Genomic DNA, 21,536 nt, shown 5'->3' on the forward strand with positions numbered 1-21,536 from the left:
CACTGATGATCTTCATGGGCAAAGTCAAGTCACAGTTGATCTTCCTTAACCCAGTCGAAACACCACGGATATACCAGAGTCTCTTCACATCTCTGCTGAACTACCAGAGCCTCTCCACGTCTCTGCTGAACTACCAGAGCCTCTCCACGTCTCTGCTGAACTACCAGAGTCTCTCCACGTCTCTGCTGAACTACCAGAGTCTCTCCACATCTCTGCTGAACTACCAGAGCTTCTCCAGGTCTCTGCTGAAATACCAGAGCCTCTCCACGTCTCTGCTGAACTACCAGAGCCTCGTCACATCTAAGCCGTACTCCCTGAGCGCTTGACTTATCCTGTCGTGGCCACGGAGGCCATCTAGGAACTCACCGCCTGCCCTCTCATGGCCATGGAGACCATCTACCATCTCCTCAGGGCCATGTAGGCCACCCTTAACCTGTTCATGTTCTCTATTTCAGGCTTACCTAACCAGATTTGCTCTCCTGTGCCATTGATCCCACTGTGGTGGTCTTCGGCGCCACCCTGGTGAGCTCCTGTCTTGACTGCACGGCTGTGGGGGACTTCTGCGTCGCCCTGGTGGGCTTCTGTCTCAACTGCACGACTGTGGTGGTCTTCTACGCTGCCCTGGGGGGCTTCTGTCTCGACCTCACGGCTGTGGTGGTCTTCTGCGCCGCTGAACCCTGGATTCCTGCCGCTACACCCTGGATTCCTGCCCTCTCGGCTCGGCCCTGGGCCCCTGAACTTTATGTTCCCTCCTGGCTTTGTGTTTTGTGGTTGTTTTGTTTTTTTGTTTCCTCTCAGTTTCCCTCTATGGACCTATCCCTCCCCCTGGTCCTCCGCCGGTCCTCCTCCCTCCTGGTCTCCTTGTTGTTGTTTTGTTTTAGTTTTTTGCACTTCCTGTCTCTGTTTCCCTCTATGAACCTGGCCCTCCGTCCCTCCCCCTTATCCTCCACCAGTCCACCTCCCTACTGGTCTCTGTGTTCTTGTGTTCAGGTGGAGCATTTGGTAGCTGCTTCGTAGAGGAGGGGGTAATGTCACGGTGTCTGGTCTGTGTTTCCCTAGGTGTCCACTAGTGGTCTCACTTCCCCATAGGCACCCCACTGCAGGCACTACATTTCCCACAAAGCCTTGTCCCTTCATCACGGTTAATTGCACACCTGTTAATTGCAGTCAGCTGTCTTCACTTTCATCGTCATCACCTGTCCATATATACCGGTCTGTTTTCATTCTGTTTGATGGAGTCCTTATTTTCCGTCACCTGGTTTTCTCGCGTTCCCTTGTGTTCTCTAGTTTCTAGTTTCTTGTTTGTTTTGTTTCTGGACTGATTTCATGGTTATGACCTCTTGCCTGATTGGATACTGATTTTTGGATTACCCATTAAACACACTGCTTTTGGATCTCTCGTCTCCTGTGATCTATCGTTACAGAGGCTAATTGATGGACTGCAGTCGTGGATATTTGGAGATTATTGTGATGCTTTTATCAGCTCTCATTCTGACGGAACCCATTCACTGTGATGTACAAGTGATATAATGCTAAATTTCTCTAAATCTGTTCCAATTAAAAAAAAAAGGGTTCTGGATGTCAAGAACCTTTATTTTTAAGAGTGCAAGGTTACAACACATTGAGTGAATGGAAAAATCATTATAGGTCCCATTCTTCGTGATCCCATGTTTCAAACTTCAGTTAGTGTGTAATGTTGTTGTTAGAGTGTAAATAATATCTGTAAAATTCCTATCGCTTGGCAAAGTTCAATGCCAAGCGAGATATTATATTTAACAGAATTTGCCCACATCCTGCAGTAATGACGTCACTAGAACCGTTTTTTGACTAACCTCCACCCACAGGAATACACAAAAAAGGGGCGTGGTCTTGTTGCGCTCCGGGGAGAAGAAGGAAGAGTTGCGTTTGTAGAGTGTGTTTGTCGCCATGTCATCGAAATGCTGTTATTTTCATCTCGGAGTCCAATCATCTTTGTTTGGCCTTCCCAGGGACGCTGTACTTCGAGATCAATGGTTACAATTTATGTTTAACTTGGTTCCTGAAAATTATAATCCACATGTAAAACTATGTGCAGCACATTTTGCTGAGGACAGCTTCCTCAATCTTAATCAGTTTAATGCCGGATTCGCACAAAGATTATTCTTGAAAGATGGAGCAGATCCCTCTTTGTCTGGAGAAGGCGTTGTTTATGGACCACAACCGGTATTTTATTATTTAAGTTGGTGCGTTTAACAGTTTCTGTAATTTATTACACAAAGGGCAACGCTGTTTAGCTTTGTTAACTAGATGGTAAGTCTGTGCAAAAAATCAAATGCGATTTTCATGCGCATCTCGTCAGTAAAGGCATTCTGTGATTAGAAGTACATCTCCAGCACGTGCATTCAGATCAGGATTACCAGGTTTTCAAAACAAATCCTGCCACTTGCTTCTCAAAACTACTCCAAAACTAGCCCAATCACGTTTCCAGGAGGGCAGAGGAATTAAGAACAAGGAATTCATCAGCCTGTTTTTATGACAGTGAAAACAGCGGTATACAGTTATGTATACAATCACAATTCACAATTCTGCCGAATGCTTTTCAAAAGAATGGGGCAATATCAAAGAATAACCGAATGATCATGTAAACACTGTTATGATCATGTAAAATCTGTGATGTGCTTGGCATTCTTCCTAGACTGTGACTAAAATATGCCCTTTTATCTCAGATGTAGTTTTGAAATGAAATTCACTGCTGTGAGGGTGTATAAAGCATTTGTTGGAGGACTGCTCTGGAATAAACTGACATAAGGCTAATGTTCTGGGTTGCATGGATGGTAGAAGTCAGTGTAGATATGTCCATTAAACTGCCACACTTCAGACTATGCTATTAAACGTAATGGCTTCTATCACTGTTGTATGTTCTAGTGAGTTTCTGCTGACTTCAGTAGAAATCGATCTCAACCTCTCTTGCAGGTTAAGATGTTAAAAGCTCACTTGCATTTTGATGTGGTGAAAATGTGTTCAAATTCTCACCGTATGTCATCTTTTTTCATATAGACCAAGCTTTAAACCTGATTTTATCAACCAGTTCTGACAATAAAAGAATATATACACTTCTAAGCGTAGATGAAAAATGGCCTATTGGCATATAGATAAAGCAATGGTCTCAAAAGGCAATGGTAAAGCTTAAGGAAATACATTTGAGTGCCAAATAATGACTTTACATGCTAACAACTGTTATTTAAAATCAATTAAATTGTCTCCTATGATGAAAAAAAACAAACAAAAACAATATTAAATCTAACAGAAATTAGTTTTGGACCAATGAGAGCAGCTTTTAAAATTAATGTTTTTAATTAAATTAATTCTGGTATGTATTTTTGTTTTATGGTATGTGTTTTTCTTTTTACTCACTGAAGTGTCACAAGCTTTTGATAGAAATGGATTCACTAAGTGCAAAAATAGCACCTTGCTGCTTTTAAAAGCATGGCAAATATCCGGCACAGTAAACCCAAACACTAATTCAACTGTCTTCTACTGACATCCCACTTCATAGCTCAAAGCATCTTTTCTGCACTGCTAGGATCTTTTTTCTCTACTATCTATTTTTCAGCCCCTTCCTGTGTCTTTTATGCTCTTGAATCCATGACATCACTGCCCTCCCGGCTGTTGGTTCACTTTCAATCAAACCTTTGCTTGTGATAAAAATGGAAACAGACAGAATAATCATATTCGGGTGAGGGAGACTGATCCTTAAAGGTAAGTTCCAGCATGTGCACTCCTTACTAGAGACAATACCAAAATATGACTACAATACCACAAGATAACCACAGAGTTTAAGAAAAAATAAAATTAATAAATAGAGAAATACTCTTAGAAGGCTTAAAATTAATCTAGATAATTTATTAATTACTATATATATATATATATAGATATATATATATATAGATATTTATACATATATACATATTTATATATATATACATATATATATATACATATATACACACACATATATATATATATATATATATATATATATATATATATATATATATAAACATAAAATAAAGCTATACAAAATAAAACAGAAATATACAAAAATGAAAAAAATCTATACATACTGTATGTGTGTGTGTGTGTGTGTGTGTGTGTGTGTGTGTGTGTGTGTGTGTGTGTATATATATATATCCTCGGTGCGAGACAAAATAAACCTTTGCTCAATTGGCTGTATCTCCTATATTTATTTTGTGTGTGTGTGTATATATTATATATATATATATATATATATATATATATATATATATATATATATATATATATATATATATATATCCTCGGTGCGAGACAAAATAAACCTTTGCTCAATTGGCTGTATCTACTATATTTATGGTAATTAGAATACTTAAGCAAAATAAATAATGGTCCACCATTGCCCCAGTGCTTGCTAAATGGGAAGAGCACAATGCTCAATATTATTTCATATCAATGGATTTGTACATTTGATGCCACAAATTAAAGTTCATTTTAAGGGTCAGATGAGGTAAAAACATTTTCGTGTGTGTGTGCGTGTGTGTGTGTGCTTTAAGTGCCTTAAGGTAATAAATGCATAATTTCTCATTTTAAAGACTATTTTTCCTGGATGAGGAAAAAAGGCCATGTTTGGAAACTCTGTACGATATATTTATACAGTTACGGCAGCCGTTAGCTAAAATGAAGAAATGGCAACTGTCTCCAGTACAGAAGACATAATCTCTTGTGAATGAGTTGCTGTTGCTGGCAATACCTCATAAAAAGTTCCCACCCATGATAAAGCTCAAATTTACATAAATTTACTGTAGGCAACATTGTAATAAGATCACACAGGCTGCTTCACACTTGCAGAACAGTGTTGTCATAAACAGCGTTCTTTACAAAGCCAAAAATTTCATGAGCTTACATTATGAATGAATAAGTAGGGTGGACTATACTGTTAAGTCAAATAAAAATAAAACATTATTCTAAGGTGGACAACAGATAATTAAACAAAACAATACCCTCAAACTACAATGCACCTTCATCTCCTGAAGTTAAATACAATTTAACAAGCCAGTCAAAAAGGAATATCAAAATACATTCAGAGAAATTAATCTCTGAAGTTCCTGCCAAAATGTACCAGAGGCAAGTGGGTGCAACGATTTCAATAAAATTCTCTGGCTTTTGCCCTCAAACTCATCATCAACTCAGCATCTGGAAGCTGCATGATATTTTGTCCTGTTCACATACCGAAAAGACCAGAGCCTCGAAAGGTAGAAGCAGCCTGGAGACATGTACCAATATTGCATGGTAGTCACCACACATCTGACAGGTTGATTTGAATATGGTTGTAATGAGATTATTCAGAATGCAGGGTGTGTTCAAGCCTCTTAGACACAAAGTCATACTTGCTGGTAATGAAATACTTCTGCACTACTTCACATACATACATAATAGGGGTGGGGGATATACCGGTAGACACAATTAACCAGTAGATATTTGTCAGCCGAAAGAGATCCTGGACTATCGTTTCTGTCGCGGTCACACGCTCACGAGACACTGCTATAATATGTGGACACAGAAACATAACATTTGCAATCAATTTTAAACATTGCGCATTAAAAACAAGTGATTTTAGGCCATTGAAATGCAATCAGCAGCAAAAGAGAATAAATTTCGCTATATATGTTGCCTGTCTGGCATTGTTTCAAAGCACCGTTGGAGAGGTGGAGGTGGAGAGGAAAAACATGAAGACCGTGCTCATAGAGCGTGGGAGTACTGAACGTTAGAGTTAACGTCTGTCTTTGCAAGTATACTCATAAATGTACGTCTTAAGAAGTAAAAGCAATAAACAAAAAAACAAAACAAATGAATCACAGTAAATTGTATCCAGCTCTTAATGTGACAGCAGTCTAATATTCCTGCCTTTCATGTTAATCAAACAACAAGAAAATCTCTCATTGCTTTTGACTAAATCAATTTTGTAACTTTAATAAGTAGTATATAATTTACACAGTGGAGAATGTGCATTGTCCTTTTGCTTGTAATTAGTTTATTATTCTTATTCAATCACAATGTTTACTTCTGTGAGCTTGAATTATTTTTTTTGTTTGTTTGTTTTTACTTAGGTTAGTATTTTTTTGTGATATTGATGCTGGTGACAAGAATTATGAAATTTCTATGGTATCAAAATTTTGACATCATAAAGACTTTATTAAAAGCAAAAAACAACTATATTGTGAAATGTATTGTTACTATGAAATAAAATTACTCATATTGTGATATAATATTTTTGTCATATTGCCCACCTTTACATACATGAATACCATCCAAACATATTTAATTCTAATAAATGATCTAAGAAAGAAAGAAAGGAAAGAAAGAAAGAAAGAAAGAAAGAAAGAAAGAAAGAAAGAAAGAAAGAAAGAAAGAAAGAAAGAAAGAAAGAAAATTACAGCATTGAGAGAGAGACTAAGATGCGGAACATTATTATTATATTTATATATTTATAGGAATATATACACACATTGTACATTATATTATATTATATTATATTATATTATATTATATTATATTATATTATATTATATTATATTATATTATATTATATTATATTATATTATATTATATATAAAGACACACACACTGTATAAATAGTACATTTTATATACAGCTGCATCTCAATAAATTAGAATGTCGTGGAAAAGTTCATTTCAGTAATTCAACTCAAATTGTGAAACTTTTTCAGCACACAGACTGAAGTAGTTTAAGTCTTTGGTTCTTTTAATGGTGATGATTTTGGCTCACATTTAACAAAAAAACAACCAATTCACTATCTCAACTAATTAGAATACTTCATAAGATCAATTAAAAAAAAATTAGTCAATTGTTGGCCTTTTTGGAAAATAAGTTCATTTACTGTACATGTACTCAATACTTGTTAGGGGCTCCTTTTTCTTTAATTATTGCCTCAGTTCAGCGTGGCATGGAGGTGATCAGTTTGTGGCACTGCTAAGGTGGTATGGAAGCCCAGGCTTCTTTCACAGTCGCCTTCAGCTCATCTCCAATTTTTGGTCTCTTGTTTCCCATTTTCCTCTTGACAATACCATATAGATTCTATATGGGGTTCAGGTCTGGTGAGTTTACTGGCCAGTCAAGCACACCAACACCATGGTCATTTGACCAACTTTTGGTGATCTTGGCAGTGTGGGCAGGTGCCAAATCCTGCTGGAAAATGAAATCAGCATCTTCAAAAAGCTGGTCAGCAGAAGGAAACATTAAGTGCTCCAAAATGTCTTGGTAAACGGGTGCAGTGACTTTGGTTTTCAAAAAAAAAACAATGGACCAACACCAGCAGATGACATTGCACCCCAAATCATCACAGACTGTGGACACTTAACTCTGGACTTCAAGCAACCTGGGCTATGAGCTTCTCCATCCTTCCTGCAGACTCTAGGACCTTGGTTTCCAAATGAAATACAAAACTTGCTCTCATCTGAAAAGAGGAGTTTGGACCACTGGGCAACAGTCCAGTTGTTCTTCTCCTTAGCCCAGGTAAGACGCCTCTGAAGTTGTCTGTGGTTCAGCAAATTCCTTGACATGTCTGTGTGTGGCGGCACTTGATGTCTTGACCCCAGCCTCAGTCTATTCCTTGTGAAGTTCACTCAAATTCTTGAATCGATTTTGCTTGACAGTCCTCATAAGGCTGCAGTTCTCTCGGTTGGTTGTGCATCTTTTTTTCCCTCCATACTTTTTTCTTCCACTCAACTTTCTGTTAAAATGCTTGGATACAGCACTCTGTGAATAGCCAGCTTCTTTGGCAATGAATGTTTGTGGCTTACCCTCCTTGTGAAGGGTGTAACTGATTACTGAACTGTCAGATCAGCAGTTTTCCCCATGATTGTGTAGCCTAGTGAACCAAACTGAGAGACCATTTTGAAGACTCAGGAAACCTTTGCAGGTGTTTTGAGTTGATTAGCTGATTGGCATGTCACCATATTCTAATTTTAGTTTTTGTTAAATATAAACCAAAATCATCACAATTAAAAGAACCAAAGACTTAAACTACTTCAGTCTGTGTGCACTGAATTTATTTAATACACATGTTTCACCATTTGAGTTGAATTACTGAAATAAATGAACTTTTCCCACGACATTCTAATTTATTGAGATGCAACACAACTTTACAACTTTCATAGCTTGATACAATAAAACTTTATAAAAATTTAAATATGTATTAAAATATGTATTTTAAAGCCTAGCTTTTGACTTCACTGACAATGTCGCAAACAAACCGGATTAAATTAGATTTAATGTCACCTGCAGTTAAGCATCACATTCCTTGGTTAGAGATATACAACAGCAATTTTTTAACTACCTTCTGTTCATTAACTGTCTTGTCAGAGAGCAAATAACAGATTTCAAGTAGCTAAAGCAAGTCTTTCATCTTGCACACACAACTTTTAATCTTTGAGGCGAGGGTTTGTGCTCTGACATCCAAGCAAAAGACTTAAGCAAGAGCTAGTCCGGATCTTCAGTCATTTCAGTTGCTCGTTTTAATCTATATTAAACCCCACAGCATGAGATTATGCTTCCCCTCTGGCCAAACTCCATGTTATCCCCACTTTAGCTGTCACTTCATGAATGCAATGATCCTTATTGCTAACTAGTCTACAGTGAAGGTCTTCTTCCACTGTCATAAGCGACCAGAGCGCCATAGTCTATTAATCCAAACTATCAAGCAGATTTTTCAAATAATTTGTGTTCTCACTGAGCGCACAAATAGCCTTCATGAAAGTCGGTAAAAAAAATAGAGGGAGTCACTCTATCAAGGTCTAAATGCTCTATCAAGGTCTATCAAGTGTCACATTACTGTATGTAACAGTATTTGCATAAGGTGTGACATTGCTATGAACTTTTCTCATAATGCTGTGCCCTTTCAGAGCTCTCATCATGAAGAATTCAATCCATTCTCTTTGAGGTGGCTTTTCAAAGCACTTCATTGAGACCCAGCGATGCCTCTGTCAAACGTATTTCTGTATTCATGTATTCTTGGCTGTGGGGAAGTAACCAGTGGATAAACTGTTAATAAATGGAACTTGCATAATGGGGAATCCATTTGTTGACTTCTCTGCTGGGGTCAGTGCGACAAGGTCAGTGAATGTATTATGGCGAGATGGCAAGGGTGCAGATACAGGCCTTGTGATGGATTGTAAAAACCTGATAGCAAATGCCAACAAAATGCCACGGCTTGAGCTGCCAGCCTTGGCGCAAACAGCAAAGGATTTATTTTGATGCACATGTTTGCCTGGAGAGAGGAACAGGATAAAACAATGAAACCAAGGCCTTTTCTGTCACTGCTTTCCTGTATTTTTGTTGGAGGTGAACAATAGCCCTATTCTCTGCATTGTGCACAAAGCGTCTTTGCTTATTTAACAGTTCCTTTGTGAAGCAAAAACGTTTGTCCGTTTAAATACTTTCAATGTCTGTCGAACTTCAGTCGAGACTTCTTTAAAAATGTAATATCTGAACATTTAATCACAAGTGAGAGGAGTGTGTAAAAATCAGTTAATTCTCCTGTTCGGATGTATGGTGTAAATCAGCCTCAGATAGAAACTGCATTCATGCAAAATTGGATTAGATTACAGCTCCCTGCAATACTTGAAGAAACAGTTCACCCAAAAATGAACATTTGCTAAAAACTAACTCACTCTCAGGTCATCCAAGATAAAGATCGGTTTGTTTCTCAAGAGGAAGCATCAAGCAGTTTTTCACTTCACAAGACATTTAATGATGGAGTGAAGTCGAGTGGGTTATTGTGATGTTTTTATCAGTTGTTTGAACTCTCATTCTGATGGAACCCATTCACTGCAGAAGATCCATTGGTGAGCAGGTGATGTGATTCAAAATTTCTCCAATTAAGAAACAAACTCATTGGATAGCATGAGGGTGAATAAATCTTTCAGCAAAATTTATTTTTTTATATTGCAGCAAAATATTGCAGTAAAAGTAACCTGTAGATTATCCTTCCATTGGAAGTCAATGTAACCAAAACTTACATGTTTCAAAAAGGTCTTAAAGGCAATCCTAAAAGCAATCCATATGAACTGAGAGGTTTAATCCAGGTCTTACGAAAAGATAATGAACAGATTTAGTCTATTCTTTTATTTACATCTAAACAATGATTGGCACACATATACATACAGCAAATCACAAGGTAAAAACAGAAGCTTTAAGTGTGTGATGCAAGAGAACCAAAGAGGTTTGTTGTTATGTATGTGATGTATGTGTGTTTATATGTCAATAAAACTTAACCTGTTCATCAAATAAAGCAATCATATCTCTTCATAAAACTTAGATTAAGCAGCTAGATTCATATGGATTTGTTTTACAACGCCTTTATGACATTTTTGGTTACCTCTACTTTCAATGGAGGGACTGAAACCTGTCAAGTTTCATTAAAAATATCTTAATTTGTGTTTTAAAGATTAACCAATCTCATGGGTTTGGAACGACATGAGGGTGAGTAAATTACATTTTCTGTATATTAATGCCAACATTAAGACTGTAGGGGTCATGTTTTACTTTAGATGTTTTAACACATTTCCCTAAACTCAAGTCAGAAAAGCCCATAAATGTAGAGTCTTAGCATAGTTATTTAAAATGTTCACAAATCAAAATACTGTATCCCACAACATATACAAAAAATATATATATTTGAGAGGATCATTACACTGAAACAAGTCTTTAACCCAAAAAAGACAGCAGGTCTGTGGCCCAAAGTCTGTGGTTCTCCGACTCACTTGCATAAGAAATGTCCTGCAGCCATAATGGCAGGATGTTAATGCCAGTCACAGTGCCAGCTGGATTAGTACTAGATGATCTTATCTGCTGAGACCATCAGCACACAAGTGTTATTTAATAACACTGAGGAAATAATGTCAGGTGTTAAAAGACCCACCAATGTACTCAAAGCATACAGTTCAGTGGCTGAAGATGACTCAAAGAGTTTTGTCCTCTAATTCAACCCTTTTTTTCATTATCTTAAGTATCATTTGAAGTATGGATCATTTAAAGCCAACTATATCGATTTTTAGTTAGCTTCAGCTGACTTCACACAGAAAGTACATCATTGGCATTTAGAAGCCAGTTGCTGGATGACGTTTGTGCCATAGATTCATATGAAAATGCCATTAGTGTGTAGTTCTGCGAACATTACTGAGATGCAAAAGCTTATTTGCATGCCTTTGCTGAAGAATTTGGCTCAGTCACAAACATCTATTGTACAATGGTGACCAAAAAAAAAGTATTTAATTTAACTGGTAAAACATTGCAGATTCTGGAACAGATGGAATTAATGTGGCATTACACAATAAACAACAATAGTTCTGGCTTCTTCAGACAAGCAGCCTTTACTAAAGAACAAGAACAGCACAGCTGTACTAATGACAATTATTAATGACTCAAAAATTATATCTATGGTTCATAGCAAAGAAATATGTAAATATACATTTTAGGATTAGAGAAAAAGCGCACATTTTTAAGCCTAAAAATGCAAATACAGGAAAAACATGAGCAAAAAAAACTACAAAAAATGTTCCTCCATATAAATAATGTTAAACACTGATCATACTTAACCCTCTGGGGTCGACAAACATGGATAAGCATTCTCCTGATAACAGGTAGCTGTAGGTTTTTATTTGAATAAAGTTAGTAATTTTTAAAAAAAAAAATTAGCTGACCAGTCCCATCAGAGCATTGTCTCTGAAACAGTTAAAAATGTAAAACATAATTAAAAAGAAAAAGGGGGGAAAACTCCCCCCATAAAAATTATTGTAACTGAAAAACAAATCAGAATCTTGTCTCTTATACAGAATCACAAAATAAATCATGTTTAATTAGTTTAATATATCAGTACTGCCAGTTTCTATTAATGAGAAAGTTAGTAATTACAGCAGAATTACCAGAGGAAATACATTCTTGCAGTTATTGGGGTGGTTGGACAGAAGGGTTGAGAACCACATGCATTAGATCAACATATTAAATTTGTCACACTATACTTTAAGGAGTCCTTGTTACAGTGTAATTATATATTTAAGTACTGATTAATATTTATGAACTACATGTATTTAACTATATGGTTAGGGTTAGGATTAGGGTTAGACTTAGGGTTACTTGCATGTAAGTACATGTAACATGTTTAACAAGGACACCTTAAGGTAAAGCGTTATATCTGATTATTTAAAAAGTCAAAATCAGCCATAAACAAATATAGACTTTGTGATGGTTTACTGAAATGCAAATTAAAGCATAATGGAGTCTATGAAACATAATACAGTTTTTTATTTTTCTTGATCCGCCAATCCTGATGGAAATAAAATACAAACCTAACATGTTATTTGGGAAATCTATGGCATTTAAACCCACTACAGCACTTTTAGCCATTTTTAGCTCATTTAACCTGTTAAAAAGATTTTCTCTTGTCCCTACAGAACCTAAAAGTGTCACTGCTGAGCGCTTATTTGCAAGCACTAATTTCAGAAACATGTGATATTAAATGAAAATATATTCATTTCATTATTAAAATAACCCCATGAAGACACACATCCACATACTGAGCAGTAAACTGCTACGAAGGATGTAACATCAGATATTAATTACGATTCTGCAAAGTATGCTAAATTGGAATCGTCTATCAACAGACCACGCATGCATGAAACCTAATTTCATGAGTGACATTTCCACAGAAAGCCATCAATGACATTTCTCACAAGTAGATGACAAGACCTCACAAAACACAAACTGCCACTGGAGGATTTCGAAGAGGAGACAAAAAAGTCATTACTAAGTAGCAGAGAGAGTTGGGAGTCTCCAGCTGCACACACAGACACAGAAACAAACAGGGAAGGGGTCCACCGCCTCAGTTAATAAGGCCTGTCCTTTGGGAAATTGTTGAAGTAGTCTTCTGCATCAAGGCAGAGTGTGTTTGAGAGTATGTGAGTGTGTCAGTGAGACAGGGAAGGACTGGAGCTGCTGTTCTTTAATCACTGGCAAAGTTTAGTCATGCAGTTCAGCGCTGGTCCTTCAGATTTCAGGGACTGACCGCATTTACAATAAGTGTGAGTGGGCATCTGTCTGCTCTTTCCTCACTGCCTCAGAGCTAGAGCTGTACGATATTGCAAAAAAAAAAAAAAAATTGTATTGCTTTAATATGTATCAAGAAATTTTCACCAGAAGACTAGAGCTGCTAGGAATTAGTTTGGAAAGTATGAACCATTACATATGCACAAAATTGTTTTTTAAAATAATTTAAAAAGGTGAAATATGTTTTGTTTGTTGTGTGTGTGTGTGTGTGTGTGTGTGTGTGTGTGTGTGTGTGTGTGTGTGTGTGTGTGTGTGTGTGTGTGTGTGTGTGTGTGTGTGTGTGTGTGTGTGTGTGTATGTTTTTTTTCTGACTGTAAAATCAATTTTGAGAAAAACTTTGGGTGTGCAAACTTTGGGATTTACTTTTTACAAAAACCAACTCAAAACTCTTTCAGTTTTTTTAAATTTAAAATAATATTAAATATAATTCATGCTAGAGTAAGGTGATAGTTTCAACACTGGCTGGTTATGTACTAGCTCAAATACTGATTTTGGTAAATTTTTTACCAAAAAAAAGTTATGGACTGCATCCTTAAAATAACCAGAGGTGGGTAGTAACGAGTTACATTTACTTCATTACATTTAACATTACATTTACATTACATTTTGGGTAACTAATACTTTTGGAGTATATTTAAAGATGGGTACTTTTACTTAAGTACATTTTTGGGGGGAAATCTGTACTTTTACTTGTTACTGTGGGAGACACTCCTCTCGTTACTTTATATTAATGTAATAAAAGTTATAAATGCTTCAGTTTACTCCAAACACGCCGTTTACTTTTCTCTGGGCAATGACCGATGCCCATTCGCGAATTATTCATTCTTTTGAGTCAATTCTGTTCAAAGGCTTGATCAAATCAGTTGGCAAACCAGTGAATTGGTTTGTGAATCAGTTTGAATGATTCATTCAGTTCCCTGCCGCGTGCACTGATTCGTCTGAAGCAGTTCACTCGGAGTTGTAACAGAAAGTTTAAGAACACCAAGAGCGTGAAGATATGGGTTTGGATCTGCACTGAATTGAAAGCAAATCTGCAAAGGCTTATGTTTTGCTAGCGATGAAGATCTTTATTAGATGAACACCGCATGTGCTGTCTATGGTTTGACAAGTAGGCCTATAACTTGGGCTACATTTGATTACAGTACACAATACCACTATGACATTAGTTTGTTGTACGTGTAACTTATAAAAGAGGGGAGCCAAGTTGAATGCAGCTTCCAAAAGACAAACAATATCAGATTAATATTCTCTATATTTGATACAATCACACCAGCTTGAGAACTCAGCGAGTCTTATCACACAATAACCAATAACCAATCACACAAGATTCTGCTGAGTTTATGAATGCATTGGCCAATCAAAGGTGTTCCGATGAGTCATCACTAAAATACCGGCGCTTCCTTCACTCGCTCGCTGACTGAATACCTCTTTCTGGTGAATTCTCTCGTCAGAAACAACTAAGTGCAGATGTGAGTATGAATCTGTAAATAAGATATTGATTTCACAGTGTTAACATTTTCACTAGACTGTCAGTGAAAATGTCCTTTAATAATGTAAATGTTATTTGCTGTCTTTCTGTACAACGAAAGATTAGTAGCTGTTTTTATATCACATTAACTTTCAATGTTAAATTCACATATATATAATCAGAGGTGGAAAGTAACGAATTACATTTACTCGTGTTACTGTAATTGAGTAGCTTTTTTGTGTACTTCTACTTTTTTAAGTATTTTTTTTAATCTGTAATTTTACTTTTACTTAAGTATATGTAGTTTGAAGTATTGTACTTCGCTACATTTTAAAACACATTAATTACTGAGTAAAAAAAAATCGCTCCCTGGAAGCTATGTCAGTAAATAATGGGCAGGAGGGCAAACTGGCGCTAAAATCACAAGAAAGATGCAGACGGACAAAACAGGCGTTAGTGGTGCAGACACCGCTGAAAACGAAACCCCGTCATATTCTGAAGTTGAACTTGAAGGAAATGAAGTGAACCCCTGCCCATATTTATACTCTATTATGCTGTGTATGCTGTGCTTGCCTAGGGAGACCAAACTAGCAGTTTATAAAATCTCGACAAGACATCAACCCCACTTAATGTAAAAAAAAAACCAACGGTCAAATATGTACTATTGTGTATTATGTATTGTGTTAATCAGCTACAAGTCGGCTGACTCGATTTTCTTCTCATACATTCCCGCAGCGTCACAGTGCATTTCCCTAAAGAAGCCGAGCGACTTCAATGGGGCTTTCTTTGAACAGTTTTTTTCTGTGCTCCGAAGCTAGACGGTCATTGGATAAATGCTGCGATTATGTCCCGCCCACGGACGCTCAGCGTCTCTGGAGGTGAATGAAGACTGGGCTTCCGCGTGATGATTGGAGGATCTGTCGATCTCCTTTTGACTGACAGCGGTCTGCACCATAAGAAGTCGGTGAAGCTGTTTCACGCTCAGTCCCATGATCGCGGATTTCTCAAGTGTATTCGAAAGACAAACTGCGGCAATATTTCTTGATATTTGTAAAATGCAGAACCACCACAAAATTGAATTGGTAACTAAGATTGAAAATTTGCGCGCGCACACACACACACACACACACACACACTATAGCCATCTAGTGGTTAAAGTGATTTATTACAATTTTTAAACTGAATTTCCCCAAAAATGGGCAAAAATCTTACATTAAACCTTATAAAATTATCCATGGTATCCCCATGTATGAAAGTTAGAAATCTGGGTCTTTTATGAAGTGAATTTTACCTGAAATGCTTTTTTCTTTTTTTGTAAAAAAAAAAAAAAGCCTATTTAAATAAATATTTATTTATTTATAGAAATGTAAAAGATTTAAATCCTCCAAAAACTGTACAAAGTTTAGTAAAAACATAAATGAACAGAGTAAAATTATATTTGTAAAAAATTTAAATATTTTACTATTACAAAATGAAATGTTATTGTCTGGGGTCAAAAAGACCCCGAGTGTCACTACAAATGAAGACCATCAGAGGGTTATAATGTAGGCCGAAAATGAGCTTCCCCTCTTTGAAAGACCAGCAGCCGCCAATGATATATATATATATATATATATATATATATATATATATATATATATATTTATATTTATATTTATTAAATATATATTTATATTTATATATATATATTTATATATATATATATATATATTTTTTTTTTTTTTTACAACAGGACAGCAAACTAAGAGACTTGCGTTTTAGACACCATATTGCCGGTTTTTGCTCTATTTCTACAACAAAAATTTATTCCAAACACAGCCACCAAAGCAAAATTTTGCGTCTCTGAGCAACGTGACAGTGTTTCGTTTCTGAATGAATCAACCGTTTAAATGATTTGGTTCAATCGCAATGACTCACTTATTAACAGTGACTTGCTGACACATACTGGCCATTTTAATTTCACATTTAAAGTATCTTTTGATTTTTTTTTTTATAATTAAGTTTTTATAATTTCAAATGAGCATTCAACATTTTATGTCTGGCATATCAAAACATTATTCATGCATTTGTAACTGCAGGTTAAATGCATTCTTGTCCTGCACTAAACAGTGTGTAAATACATCTAAATGCCACGTCCGATGAAGCTTTTGCATTTCCTCTGTATTGAAAAGATGAGTTTGTTGATAATGATTTGCCTGGTAACAGCCCAAATGTTTTATTATTCTAAATAACTGATTCCTTTAATTAAAAACAACTAGTTTGAGATTAATAGACCTATCCCAGGGGTGTCAAACTCAGTTCCTGGAGGGCCGTAGCCCTGCAGAGTTTAGTTCTAACCCTGCTCCAGCACACATATCATGTAGTTTTCAAATAAACCTAAATGATTAGATTAGCTGGATCAGGTGTGTTTAATTAGGGTTATATCTAAACTGTGCAGGACTGTGGCCCTCCAGGAACTGAGTTTGACACCCTTGGCCTGTTCCATTTTTGACTCCCTCCCACTGTTAAAATGTAACTAAGTAATTTTTACTCTGAGTAAATTTTAAATGAGCTACTTTTTACTTTTACTTGAGTTGATTTTTTAGACTGGTACTTTTACTTGTACTTAAGTAAAATTTCATTAATGTAATGGTACTTTTACTTGAGTAGAATATTGTTGTACTCTTTCCACCTCTGTATATAATGGCATGACACCCATATCTGTTCCTTAAGTAAACAGACAGGTTTTTATGCATAGTTAATAGATTACATTATTAGGGTACTTTGACCATCGCATGTTGTCTAACATAATCTATGAAGGTGAGAATCAAAATATTTCATGATATGGTTCATGCGTCTGGGAATGTTTCTAGTAAAAATTTTAATAAATATATAATGCTTAATAATTATTTGCCAATATGCTGTTTTGCTGCTGTGTGTCACATGACTCTGCTTATACATTAAATAAAATATTATTTTTAAATCAAATAAGCTGTCACAGAGTATGAAATAAATACCCTCCAAACCCGCGTTAGCTCTGTTCCATGAGGAATGCCTTTGCCTAGACACAATTAATATTGATATTTCCACAATATTTATGCTAGCAGAAATATATATTTGTTTACATTTTGCAGAACAGACGGAAGAAGAATTGTCAATGTGCATTTGGTTCGTTATGTTCAGATGTTCGGTAACTTAGCGTTCATGTGAGGAGTTTTCACTCTTCTCTGTTTCATAGGTTATTTATACATATATAATACATAATTTAAATTTAAATGCAAATCAGAATTTTCATCAGCTGTTACTCCAGTCTTCAGAGTCATGATCCTTCAAAAAAATAATTCTAATACATTGATTTATTACCAGTGCTAGAAAGCTAAAAAGAACATAATTTATAGTAGATCAACATATTGGAATTTTATGTGACACTGATAATATATATGATATATATACACACACACACACACACACACACACACACACACACCCACATATACATTACATACATTTTATATAGACTATAGATATTCAGTATATGACCCAAAGTAACTAGTAACTAACTACTTGAGTAGTTTTTTTTATCCGTTACTTTTTTACTCTTACTCAAGTAACTATTCAGACTAGTACTTTTACTTTTACTTGAGTAAATATTTTAATAAGTACTTTTCATTTACTTGAGGACAGTTTTTGGGTACTCTACCCACCTCTGTAAATAACACTAACCATATTGATTTTACTTTGATATATTATGCAGCCCTACTCAGAGCCACCTTGAACATCTAAAAAAACAACACTTTTATTCTACAGGATATAGCCAACAGTCATTATCCAGGCCCTGCGGTGCCGATTGTACCTTTGGAAGAGTTTTGCATTAGCAATCCCAGCATGCCATGGCAATTGAACACCGTTACATCACTGAGCAAATCATACACAGAACTGAACATTTGTTATGTGTTTACTAACAGAGAGGGACAGTAATTTGTCTCCATGTGTCTGGATGTTTTTTTGTGACAGTACATTTGAGGGTCACCTCAGCCTACGCTGTGCTGTATTGTTCGCTGTTACAAACTATAACCACCATCTTTACTCATTTATCATCTCTCGTAAGCATCTATCACCATCCATCAGCTCAGCCGGAGTGGAGCATGACTGCGGCATCTTATCACACATCACTCTCATGCCCTGTTCTTCTGACAGGGACACAACGTCCTGTCTCAGCACATTAAAAATCCCCCTCACTGGGCTGCGAACCGGGTGTTAGCACACTAGCAAGTGTGGGCGTACCAAGAGCACACTAAAAGACACAAGGACACAGACTGGGGCACATTTAAAGACTAGGTGCAGCAATTACAAGAACTTTATCCTCTGTGATTGTAGTTATAGTTTTGAAATTCAGTTCTTAAGAATCTCTGCATGTAGCAAAGCAAGAGTGGGGGAAAAGTGTCACAGTTTTGACAAAAATGTTAAGAAGCACAACTGTTTTCATCACTAGTAATAATAAGAAATCTTTCTTGGGAAGCAAACCAGCATATTAGAATGATTTCTGAAAGATCATGTGACACTGAAAACTCAAGTAATGAAGCTGAAAATTCAACTTTGTTATTGCAGGAACAAATTACATTTTAAAACCGATTAAAACAGTTATTAAAATTTTAATAATAGCACATAATATTACTGTTTTTATTGTATTTTGGATCAAATAAATGCAGCCTTGGTAAGCATGACTTTTAAATGGTAGTGAATTTGAAATACTTATAATAATAATAATAATTCCTTACATTTATATAGCACTTTACATAGAAGTGGGTACTCTCCTCAACCACTACCAGTGTGCACCATCCACCTGAATGATGGGACAGCAGCCATATTGCGCCAGAACGCCCATCACACACCAGCTTATTGGTTGAGAGAAGAAAGAGTGATAAAGCCAATCAGTGTATGGGGATTGTTGGGAGGACATGATGGTCAAAGGCCAATGGGCAAATTTGGCTGGGATGCCGGGGTTACAACCCTTTTTCGAAAGGACATCCTGGGATTTTTAATGACCACAGAGAGTCAGGACCATGGTTTAGGGTGAGCATCCCCTGCTGGCCTCACTAACACCTCTTCCAGCAGAAACCTAGTTTTCCCTGCATTAACCCCAATTTTTCCGCATTTACAAGTTTTAAATGCATTGATGGATAATTCAAATTTTTGTATATTTTGCATATTTGTGCCAGAAAGGATCAAAAGACATGCACTTTTATGCACTGCATTCATTCCTACAGCTTTTTAAATATTTTAACATACAGTAGACCCTATGTTATAAACTGTAAGATTGTTTTTTTTTGTTAGTTTTTTTTTTTTTTTTTTTGGTGTTTTTGCCATAATAATAATAGGACAGTAGCTAGACAGGAAGTAAAGTGGGAGAGAGAGTGGGGGGACAAGAGGCTATCAGCACTGACACAGTATATTATTTTTAAAAGTACAGTTATAGTAATTACGTATTAAGGTTTATTCATCCTTATTTGGCTTTGGTCACTTTTCTTTACTATTCTTTAATAATGACATTTCTAAAACCAATAAATATTGTGTTTAAAAAATTAACAGTAATTTAAATGTCACTTTTTAAAATATATATAAACATATAAAGCAAAATACGTGCATCAGGAACGGGCATGAGTTGCAAGTTTGGTACGACCTGGGGTTATTGGTTGTTGACTTAAAACATCAAGAATCGATGCTGTTTGGTGTCCAGGCTGTGAGGTCTAAGAAATAAACCTCCGAACACACACTGAATAACACAGATCCTCTGATGTTTACTTAAGATACTCAAGCATTTTTCTTAAATCCATTTATGTCAGAGTGAGTCCCGGTAACATTCATGATTACAATGTCCCATTTGCTAATGTAGGGAAGGTCAGCTCATGCAATTGCATTACACTGACCTCAGAAGACCAGGTTCAGTTTTTCAAAAGAGTTTTGCTGAAATGTTTCTCCTGAGTGGGACTCAAATGAGAGAAGAGACAATGTCATTTCAGAGTGATGAGAGGACAAGTGAGAAGATCGCCCATCTCACCTGTGCCGACTGTCCCCCTTAAGGGCCTCACTAGAGCTCTAGTCTAGCAGATGGGCTGTCATATTCACTGGACTGTGATGCTTAACTGCAGATGCTGTGGAGACAGCAGTGTCACCAGCCAGTTACCCCAAAAATCAGTGAAAGCAATCGATTTCAGAGGAGCTTCTTTCTCAAATCATCTCTCTCACTCGCCATAAGTTTTGACTGCCAGATATGGAGACAAAGTTATTTATGAGGTAGAATCATCTATCAGAAGAAGTTTTATGGTGTTTTTTCCTTAAATATTGAACCTCGTGGGAAATAACATAGGATTTCCTCATCTCCATCTCTCTTTGGAACTGAAGATAGAAGCTGTAAATAGTCACCTTTAGCTAAGCCCATTCATCATCACATTGCTTTGAACGCAACTCATAGTGTATCTACGCCTAATATAGATGCAAAGGTTTATCAATCATGATACTAGTCTACAATGATAATTGAAAGATTAATAAAAACTAATTAGGGCTGTACAATCCAAATCATATACTGTATATATTCACATTAACATTTTAAATTCACAAATTTAAAGTTTATTATTTTATCCATTTATTATGATTTTTTTATATCCAGTCAGAAATCATTAGATTAACTGCAGTTTTTTTCCTTTATCAACAGCAGTAGTTTTTAAAAAGTTACACAATTATATTACATCATTATTCATTTATATTACATATTACTTTATATTAAACAATTATATTAATTTATTACTTTTCCTTAAGGATTTTCAATTGCAATTTCATTAAATACAATTATAAAAGTAAAATTGTATATGAACTCTTGACTTTTAAGAATAGAGATGGAATATGATGTGAATATGATACTCTGTGAATTCATAAAATATGACAATGTATCATT

The 21,536-nt window shown here is 36.0% G+C and overlaps 1 protein-coding gene across 1 annotated transcript in view; it reads right to left on the reverse strand.

The window, feature by feature from the left end:
* LOC132115626 (contactin-associated protein-like 2) overlaps positions 1–21,536 on the reverse strand; it is a 455,893-nt gene that overhangs the window by 372,174 nt on the left and 62,183 nt on the right. The gene's annotated exons all lie outside the window — the stretch shown is intronic.

The sequence above is a fragment of the Carassius carassius genome, chromosome 35 (assembly GCF_963082965.1).
Source record: "Carassius carassius chromosome 35, fCarCar2.1, whole genome shotgun sequence".
In the NCBI taxonomy this organism is placed as follows: domain Eukaryota; kingdom Metazoa; phylum Chordata; class Actinopteri; order Cypriniformes; family Cyprinidae; genus Carassius; species Carassius carassius.